At 33.2% G+C, this 11,193-nt stretch overlaps 1 long non-coding RNA gene across 1 annotated transcript; it reads left to right on the top strand.

Annotated features, from left to right (window-relative positions):
* The first annotated feature begins 3,139 nt into the window (after window positions 1-3,139).
* Window positions 3,140-4,611, top strand: LOC123907145. The gene is made up of 2 exons (XR_006809164.1): window positions 3,140-3,329; window positions 4,331-4,611. It is a non-coding gene; the product is annotated as an uncharacterized LOC123907145 (long non-coding RNA).
* The last annotated feature ends 6,582 nt before the right edge of the window (window positions 4,612-11,193 follow it).

Raw genomic sequence — 11,193 nt, 5'->3', positions numbered from 1 at the left:
GTACGTCTACCTCTGACTGGGGTCAGATGTAAAATGAGGTTTTGGCCAGATGTAAAAAGTGTTTTCTGTACTAGACAGATTATTGATCCAGTTTTGGTCCCCCAAATTTCCTAATTGCTCTATTTTGGTCCCCTAGTTTCAATTGCTTGATTTTAGTCCCTCACTTTTACCCTATTTTGCAATTTGTGGCCCTTCTTGGCTATTTTTTTTTTTTGGAAGCCAAGGTCACGTGAGTATTATTTTTTTTTTTGTAGAAACTCATTGTTGTCTCTCCCAATTACTTCAACATATCAAATCTTAGAGATTCAACTTTCTTCTTCTTCTCATCGCATCTCAGATTATCATATTCTTCTTCTTCCCCTCTCAAATCGATCAATTTTAACTGGCTTCTTCCATGTTTAACTTGTTGCCTTCAATTTCGTGGGTATAGTTTGAACCCTACATTTAATTTTTCTTCGTGTGTATTGTTTGAAGGTCGTGTAGCAGAACGTCGAAGAGTTGTGTCAATTCGTCTCGCATTTTTAATAGCACGTGTGACATGAAAATTGTAGTGTTCTTTCACCTCTGTGTACCTGGACAATAGAGAACCCATAAATGTACTAATTTTATTGTTGGTTCAAGTCATTGTTGTTCTAACTATTGTTGCACTGATTTTATGGTTTCTTATTGTAGTTAGGAGTTAAGCAATTGTAGTTATTAGTGAAGAAATTGTAGTGGATGGTTAAGTAAAAGTGGGTCTATGTAATGTTCAATTTTTATCAATGAAGAGATCAAGTTCTGTTTATCAATTACTTGTTCTGCTGTTGTTGGCTGGTTGTTGTTGCTTCGTCTATCCACCCCTTTTGTTCTGTTTTGCTGCTGCTAGAAGCTTATGTGTTTTTCCCTGTTTTGCTGGCTTGTTTTTTTTAATTTCAGCAAAAAACCCTCACGTGACCTTGTTTATTCGGCTTCCAATTTATTTTTCATTTTTAAAATAAATAATACATATTTGTTTTGACCAATTAAATTAAAACACGTGTATATAATATCTATGTCAGCATAATTTTGGTCAAAATAGTCAAGAGGGTCTACAAATTGCAAAATGGGGTAAAAGTGATGGACTAAAATCAAGCAATTGAAACTAGGGGACCAAAATAAAGCATTTAGAAAATTTGGGGGACCAAAACTACATTTAAGTCTATTTATTATTGAGAGTATGTATATTGTTAATATTAAAATTAATTCCAACAAGTGGTATCAGAACATGTCTTCATGTTTGATTTATTGAGATTATTTGTGGTTTGTGTATAAACCTTGTCGATGATGAATTATATTTTCTTTTATTTCGATCGAACTTGTATTTTGGCGTTCAACAAATTTTTCTCTTTCTGGATCAAAATGATTTTGCAATATTTTATATTATTATATAAAGAATTGATTTTGTATATAAAGAAATTTATCCTGCTTGCTTTTATATAAAAGCTTTTAAAGGATGGTTTATTTAATTTCCATATTCATGGTCAGCGCTAGATTACTTGCTTTATTCATAATTTGCGGCAACTTAATTTGCACTATTGTATGTTACTGTCAATTCATTATTAGATTGAATAAGGCCAGTGACGAATAATATTTTTATTTTAATCTAGTCTGATTTCAAATTTGGTTTTGTTCATTTTGTAGGTACAGTTTGCTGCCTAATATGAGGATTTATACTTGATTTGATTCCCATTAGTCTTGTACTTAAAGTTGTATTTTGAGAAATATCTAAGTCTCCATTGACTTACACCGCTTAATAACTCGATATCGGTATTATATTTTTTCAATCTAACCGTTGAATTCAAAGATCTCAGTAAGTAGATGACGTTATAAAGGTAGGGTGTCTGTTACTTAAGTAGCGGACAGGGGTATATTGGTAATTTCGTAGGACGCGTCGCAGAATCAGGAGAGTGACAAAAATAAAACTCTACGAACAAATGATTAATTCATAGTTGCCTAGTAAATAAGTTTACAAGAAATATTAACACAATAATTATCACGGGATCATTATTTGTCATTGAAACATAAAAATTTGTCTAGGAAAACTTTAAGAATGTGTTTGATTTGTTAAATAATGAAGGACTGAACACGACAACAAAATTTGTCCGCCGTTTGATCTGAAACTTGTTACCCACCGAAGTGGAGGACATGTTTTTGTCCGCTAGACAATGTAGGACAATATTGGGTTCTCTGCAGTCAGGTGAATCACAGCCCTTAGATTTAATAAATTCATTTTGATATATTGATCAAATGGTAGATAATAAACTGACTGCATGAATTCACCAGCCCCTGACTGCATGGAATCCATGTTCTAGTTTGTCACTTGTTTTGAATTTAAATTTTAGTTTTGACATTTTCTGGGTTGCACAATAATATATTCAGATTTAATATATAATTATAATTATAATTTTCTTTATGCATTAAAAGAAATTATATAACATATTTTTAATTTCATAATATCATAATAGCTTTTTGATAAATAGCAAAAAAACTTAACAATTTGGAAATTTGATATATTTATTTTTAATATTATTCCAATGAAACATTACACAATATAGAGGATATTATAGTAATTTTGCACATTTTGTCTTGTGCTGTAAAGCGATTATCAAACAAGGTGAAGAACAAAAAGTGGCGTTGTAACTTACTTACTTGTCCAGTTCTGTTTTGTTTGTTCCGTTCTTTATTGCGAATCAAAAGATTAACAATAATTAACACGGGATCATTATTTGTTATTGAAACATAAAAAATCGAATAAATAAGTTTACAAGAAATAATAAACACAATAATTCGACTTGTTTTTTTTTTATTTCCACTTATATTTTAACAATATTATATAACAAATTTTTAAATATTTAATTTTAAATAAATTTTCTACATTGATATAGTGACAAACTCAAATATCGAATAAAATTCAATAGACCCGTACAAATGCACCCGTACGAAAACCTTGCATTAAGATTAGGATGGATACTCAAAAAAGATTTTTGTAATGATTCAACCATATTAAATTTATTTTTAGAGTTTCCCTTCACTATTATGATGGGATAAAAATGAAATAAAAAAAAATATAATGAAAGATCAAGTAATTATTTGAATGAGCTAAAGAGACAAACATATTTTATACATACATCTAAGAAACATTAATTTAATAATAGTTTCATATTAACAAGCATGAACTTTTTTTCACGCTATAAAGCTAACAAATGATTCCTATTTCTAGATACATAAAAGAAAAAATATGGTTAAAGTTTATATGTTTATTTATACTATGATTTTCTTCTTTTCCATATTTATTTCTATAGCAAATACCCGTAAGTAATTTTTATCATCGCTTTTACATTTGCTTTCAAACTTTAGTTTTTTTTTTTGGTTACATTTCAAACTTTAGTTTGATATAGTATACTGTATACAAAATTTAATATCATGTTTTTATATTAATTTATAGGGTTAAATAAATATTTTATCCCTATAAATACGTCAAATTTTTTCTTAGTTCCAACAAAAAATTTCAGTAAATTTTAATCCTCAAATCTCTTTCGTACAATTTTATGTCCCTGCTTTTAAGTCAACTAATCTATATATAGTTTTTCATTTACAATGGAGTGATCCGTAAGAATCAAACTTAGAACTTTATATGCATACTATTCAAACCTTTTACCACTATAGATCAAACCTAGTGGATTCTCAACTCATGTATATTACTTGAAATTTTTATTATTTTATGCATTCATGGTTAGTACATTATATAAACCTCTCTGACAAAAATATAAATTCCCTATCAATCTTTCATAAGTTTTAATGAGTTTTTATATTTATATTTATATTTATAATAATATAAACATCTCTCCCTCCAAGATTTAGTTTTTTACAACATAATGGATGAATTAGATATAAATTTCTATGATTTTTGCGCATAGAAAAATCATATTTAATTCATCTAATTTAAAAAATTCTAAATTATTGTGAAAGAGATTTTTATATTATTATAAACAAAAATAGAAAAATTTATTCAAAAATATCGAAGTATACATAAGTTGACTTAAAAATAGGAATCAAAAGTTATCAAATAAAATATTTGGGAGACCAAATTAACTTGTTGAAATTTTTTATATAGACTAAAAATAAATTTGAGAATATTTATACGGTTCAAAAACTTGTTTAACCCTAATTTTTATCAAAATAAATTAAAATTTTAAATAATGTTTGTCTAAATTTGATATTTGTATTAAGATTCCTAATAATTTTTACCTTTAAATTTTCTTATTCAAATTGTTTCACCCCCATTATGATAACGTTCCTTAATTCTTATTAGTTGGGTGCCAAAATCATGAGGATTGTCGAGATCATGTGTGTATTGAAGCTGACACTAAACCAGTCTGCGCGTTTTGGATTCCGGCGCCCACATTTATAAAGCCCGAATCTGGGGTTTGTGGATGTATTGGGAAGATCACAAGTATTGGACAAAATTAGTGGCTTGTGAATGTATATTGATGTATAAAGAAGCAACAAAAATTAATTAAAATAAAAAGGAAATTATGTTGTTGCATGCTCTTATGATTTGTTTCACACTTATATTTATTTTAGTACATTATACTTCCCTCTCTTGAAAGAATTTTGAATAACATTTTTCTCTTCTCTTGTGGTAAAATATACACTTTGGTTCATTTTAGTAAAATTAAATATTTTTGTGATAACAGTTAACTTTAAATCACTATTTTATGTTAAAATAATTTCAAGCCATCATTTAAGAAATTAATATTCTTTTTCTTTTTTTTTTTACTCTGGCCCCGTGCATATATAATCCAATGTCCTACCAACTGAGTTAAGCTCACAGGACAATGTAGATTTTAATATAAGGGGAAAAATGAAATTCAAGCTCCTATCGAAGAAGCGAAATATTGTAACTTTATTCAATATATTTTGTATAAGAGAGAAGGGGAAATATTGTAACTTTATTCCGGATAATGAGTTATCATCAGTTTCAGTTACAAGTTTCATTCCTGATCTCTTCCTATAATTTTTTTGGTTACATGTTGGGGAAGATTGAATAACAGCAAATCAAATTTTTTTTGACAGAACATCCAATCAAATTTTAAAAAAACCAAAAAATAATTTTAGGAAGTGCCTACAGAGAGTAGCCATAATTTCAAGAGGGGCCAACCCCGCCAAAAAGCACCAGAACCATAGTGGATCATCTCCGGCGCATACCTATGCCTCCTGTTATTTATCATGTGCCAAATCCAATGGTAGGGAACCAATGAGAAAAATATAAGGGACCAAATATGTAATTAAGTTTTAAATTAATGAAGTATAATCTACGAGAGAGAGAGAGAGAGAGAGAGAGAGAGAGAGAGAGAGAGAGAGAGAGAGAGAGAGAGAGAGAGGAGAGAGAGAGAGAGAGAGAGAGAGAGAGAGAGAGAGGAGAGAGAGAGAGAGAGAGAGAGAGAGAGAGAGAGAGAGAGAGAGGAGAGAGAGAGAGAGAGAGAGAGAGAGAGAGAGAGAGAGATGGGGGGAAGTAGAAAAATATTGTTGCACATATGGAAGTAGAAAGCTCGAATAGGAGAGGATTCAGATCACAAGTAGATTGATTAAACCATGAAATATTTAAATCAAAATAAGTGCATTTTTCTTTGCCTTTAATTGTAATACCCCAGATTCTCATTGATTTTAGACTAAATTGCAATTTTGGCCCCCTAAGTTTCAGAAAATTGCAATTTTGGTTTCATTGGATTAGTCGGTCCTAAGGCCGGATACCAAGTTTTCAAAAAAAAAAAATTCAGAAAATTGCAATTTTAGACCACTATATTTCAAAATAGTAGTTCTGACCCCCTATGTTTACTTCCTTTTGCAAAATGTAAATTTTGACCAAGTCAACGCTGATGTGGCAAGTCACGTGAGTGACTCAGCTGCCACATCAGCTTTTTATGTTATCTTATAATTAAAAAAAAAAATAGAGGAAGATGTCACTTAAAAAAAAAAAACAGAACACCCAATTTGCAAAACCTTCTCTCTTCTCAATTGCACAAAAACTTCTCTTCTCAATTGCAAAACTCAAACAAATTCTATTGTTCGATTTCGACTGTGCTGCAAGGCTTTTCTTTTAAAATCGACTCTGTAACGCCCCAAAATTTTGGAATAAATTATTTTAGTAATTTTCTTAAATTATTTATTTGTATTGCACAACTTATCTGTACAATCATATTTTTGTCTTATTTTGATTATTTATTTCATAACTAATTTAGCTAGTTAATTAGTAATATTGTGAATTTTGAGTGATAAATTGCATTAAGAAAAAAAAAAGAGAATCCTATTATTGAATGTTGATTGAAGAATTGATGAGAGCATTGAACACAAAGTTGAAACCTCCCCTCTATTAATCAACACGTCCAGCTCACTCCCTCCATAACTTTTATTTCATTCTTATTCACTTAAAGGAAAATTAATTAGCCATTATCATCATTTTAGCAAACTACTCGGCCAACTCAACTTCCTGATTAATAGTGAACGTGAACCATGTTATAGAAACCTAATAATTGTGCAAATACTAAGAAATTCATGGTGGGTTGATGAATATTTTGCAAGTATACAAATAGCCGTCAAGTAGTATAAAAATCGTTCTTTCCACAGGAATTGTTGTAATTCAAAAACTAATTGAATTCATATTTAAACATATAAATTTCAATGTAAAAATGGGGGAGAATTTGTTGATTCAAATTTCGATCATAAGAATTGGAAATAACTAAAGATTAAAATCAATAGGAGAACAGTGATTGATCCTTTTGGTTCATCTAATTCCTACTTCTCTTGGTAATTTCATGTATAATAACGAATTTAGTTTCACGATTAGATTAAATCAAAAATAATTATGCCCAATGTCTTGGTAACATAATCCTCTCCCTTGATCATCGATCCCTAATGTCTTAGGTAATTTATGATCAATTGAGGTTTACAACCTTTAATCCTTTAATCTCAATTAACGATCCGAAATGTCTTAAGTGAAAGTTAATTGATCAATCGTTCCTAGATCGATCATTCATTCCTATCGTCATAGTAAAACAAATAATTGAAAACATTACACAATTGATCAAGTTATGCAAAGCATTAAGAACAAGGAATGATTGAAGAAACTAACTTCGTAATTCATTAATTATAACATATGACAATCACATAGTTCAAGAGAAATAATAATAAGAATCCCCTAAGGATCAATCATGAGAATTTAGTTACACATAGTAATAAAAGACATTACAATCAAAGAAATGAAAGAAAGCATGATTACAAAATGATCGTGATGTGTTTTCACCTTCAAATCCTTGTCTCCAAGCTCCTTGATCTTCAAAAGTTCTCAAAATTGATGTTTCCAATGCTATTTTTCGATCCATCATCTCAGATCTGCCTTTTCCTTTTATAACCGGAGTCAATAAATGAGAATTTCGCCTCAGACACGAGCATTTTCGCCCCAGGCACATAATTGTCGCCCGAGGCGCCAACATTTTCGCCTCAGGCGAACAAGCAAACAGAGAGGTGCTTTTCAACTGGGAATTTTCGCCTGAGGCACAGGAATTTTTGCCTCAGTCACAAAAGTTTCGGCTGAGGCACCAACATTTTCGCCCGGGGCGAAAAAAGCAGAATATTAGCTATTTTCTTCATTCTTCAGCTACTTTCATCCTTTGCAAATATCTTCAAACTAGTGCATTATTCTTCCATGAAATGAGTTACAATTCTTCTAAAAAAACTTGAAATTGGTCTTATTTTCATGTAATGACGCATGTCATCAGGAATCAATTGCTATTTATGAGCCATATATGCATATGCCATCCTTTATAATCCACCGTTTTTAGTCTGAGTTAGGGGGAGTGTATTAACCTTTATTCATTTTCTCCTTTACACCAAAATCATTTCAAAATGTGTTGCCAAAATTATGATCCTGGATGATATCAGGTAAACTACACGTCAATTTATAGATAAATTGGTAACTGTGACAACACCTTGGCTCACCGGCAGATGGCGTTCGAGTTTGGACACTGGGTTCGTGCATGTGACTCTTTATTTTTAACCGTTAGATCGCCGAAACGAATTTTGGTGCGAGTGATATCGTGCGTGTAGCTGCAACTTTAGGCTATAGTATTGTGCTTGGAAGGAAAGCGTCTAAGGTAGGAGATGTATCTCTCTAGATTGGTTGAAATGATCTTTGGTTGTTTTAGCCAAAAATTTCTAAAGGGGGAGATTGTTGGTGTTTTATGTTGGCCGCATTTTGCTAAAACAAATATTCAAGCCAGATGTGGAGCCGAATGCTTCACCATCAAGTTCAAGCAAGATGTTGCATGGAATGCTTCAACATTGGATACCACATCCATGGGCCGGGCCTGATTTTTTTTTTTTAATCTCGCGTGGAGTTCTATTTACGGAAATCTCGCCTTTTTACTTGTACACCAAGCAACACGCCTTTCCTAATGTTCTAGAAGGCGGCCATGACCTAGTTTTGTTTCAGAATGCATCAACTATTTATGGAAACAAAACATTTGATTCAAGAATATTCCTTGAAGTAACTTCTGGACCAGCTGCGTTTTTTGAAGCCCAATTCAAGACCTAGCTCGTGCTAGCTCAGGCTATATAAAGGAAGACTGAACCCTTGTGCAAATCACTGAAGCCGAAATTGAGTTTTACAAAGCGTGTGTTTAGGGTTTTAGTATTGTCAATTGTGTTCCTCTTCTTGTATTACCTTGATGCAAGATTAAGGACTGTGTGTTACTGTGTTGTAATATCTCCGGAGCTTCTAAGCAAGGAGATAGTGTGTATGAACCATTCCTAAGCTTTGAAGTACAGAATTGGTGGATGTTTTAAGAAGTGTGTCTTCATCTGTAAACTGTAACGTGTACGATCACAGTGGCTGTGATTAAGAGGAGTTGAGCGGAGGTTCTCATACCTAGGTGTGACTTAGGTAGAATATAGCACGGGTGGTGATTAGGTGAGAAGTCATAAACGGGGCGTTTATTGAGGGCTTTGAACTAATACTATCATAGTCGATTCACTCCTGGATTGGTATCCCCCAGAGTAGACTGTTATGCTAAACTGGGTTAACAAATAACTGTGTTATTCTGGTTCGTGCATTTTATATTTCCTTATTGTTCGTCTAGTTCAGTGTTGAATACAGTGTTGGATCATCGGATCAAACATACAGTGTTGGACCATCGTGTTACTAGTGTGCCAGAATTTCAGCGCCCAAGCTTGATATTTGGAGTGAGTGAGAATAGGTTTCACCACGACGAAAGTAGGACCATCAGAAGGATGAACGTAGTAAACATCGTCGGGATTGTTCGACGGATCTTGGACGAGAACGGTGGTTGAACCACCGGCAGTGTTGTTATGACCACCACGAGCCATAAGAAGCAAAGCGATGCGCAGCAGAGCTCAGAAGAGCTCTGATACGATCATGAAGTTGTTTAAGATTGTTGGGTTTTTGTATGATTGGCTACATTTTGCAAAAACATATTTTAGCCAAGTGTTGAGACAAGTGTGCTGACCCCAAGTGTTGTGACAAATGTTGTGACACTTTGGAACAACACCTGACTCTGTTCTGCGCGCGCCAGCTGGATGTTATTATTTTCTACTCAATCTTTTGAAGATCTGTTTGAAGAATTATGTCAAGGTTTCTTACAGAAGAAGGCGCACGTGTTTAATGTGTTTCATGAGGCAGCTAAACCCTAGTTTTATTTTCCAAAAGAATTATATTTTTGGAAAATATATTTTTGCGGTTTCAAAAATATAACTATTGTTTTCAAAAATATATCACTGCTGCCGCAATTCTAGAAGCCCTAATTTTGTCTTGAAGCCCAAGTCGTTCTACTACTATAAATACGAAGGCAAGCATATGGTTTCAAGCATCTAAAATCGTGTTCTTACAAAGCGTGTGTTTTAGGGATTTTAGAGTGTTAATTGTGAGCCTATCTTGTGTCTCATTGATGCAAGCTTAGGACCTGAGTGTTATTGAGTTGTAAGTGTGAACTTCTCCTAAGCTTTGAAGTACGGAGATTGTTCTATTGTGTTGTGTGGTTTACTCGCAAGCTTTTAAGCAAGAGTGAATCCTAGTTTCTTAGGAGTGTGTCTCCACCTGGTGTGTTTTGTGGAATTGAATAGCAGCGCTGTCTGTGTTGCTAAGGTGGGAATTGGGACGGGGTCTCATATCTAGGAGTTCCTAGGTAGAAGGGTCATTGGGTAGTGATTAAGTGAGAAGTTGTAAACGGGTGAGTTTAGCTTCGAAGTAATACTGCTGATAGTAGACTTCATTCCTGGATTGGTATCCCCCAGAGTAGGCTTTAGGCTGAACTGGGTTAACAACTCTCGTGTGTTTATTTACTTTACTGTTTGTGTTGTTTTATGTTATTTGCTCTGTTTATAGACAAGTGTTGGCACACCAGTAACAACATCTGTCTACAACAGACAAGTGTTGCTACACCTTGAGCAACACCTGTCCACTGTGTGCCAGGAATTTCAATTGGTATCAGAGCAGGCACCCTGTTCTGAATTTTAGGGTGAGCTCCAGGGAAATCGTTTCTGGCAAGGATGGACAAAGAAGGAGGTTTTGTTACCAGACCACCTCTCTTGGTTGGCGCTTCAAACTATGACTATTGGAAGTCCCGCATGATGGCCTTCTTAAAACAAATTGATAGCAAGACATGGAAGGCAATTCTGAGAGGATGGACTCCACCTGTGAAGATGGACAAAGATGGTAAACCAACTCTTGAGTTGAAATCTGCTGAAGAATGGTCCAAAGAAGAAGATGAGCTTGCTCTTGCAAACTCAAAAGCATTATATGCGCTATATAATGGTGTTGACAAACATATATTCAGACTCATCAAAAAGTGTGTCTGTGCTAAGGAAGCTTGGACAATTCTTGAGACTGTTCATGAAGGTACCTCTAAAGTGAAGCTGTCTAAGCTACAACTCCTAACAACTAAGTTTGAGAATCTTAGAATGAATGATGATGAAACCATTCAGGATTTTCATATGACCATACTTGATTTTGACAATCAATTTGATGCCTTGGGTGAAAAGATACCTGAAGAAAAGCTGGTAAGAAAAATGCTCAGGTCTCTACCTAAGAAGTTTGACATGAAAGTCACAGCTATAGAAGAAGCAAAGGATATCACAGATATGAAGCTAGATGAACTGGTT

Source organism: Trifolium pratense, linkage group LG2 (genome assembly GCF_020283565.1).
Source record: "Trifolium pratense cultivar HEN17-A07 linkage group LG2, ARS_RC_1.1, whole genome shotgun sequence".
Lineage (NCBI taxonomy): Eukaryota > Viridiplantae > Streptophyta > Magnoliopsida > Fabales > Fabaceae > Trifolium > Trifolium pratense.
Note: the sequence above shows the minus strand (reverse complement) of the source record. Positions and strands in the feature narration are given on the sequence as shown.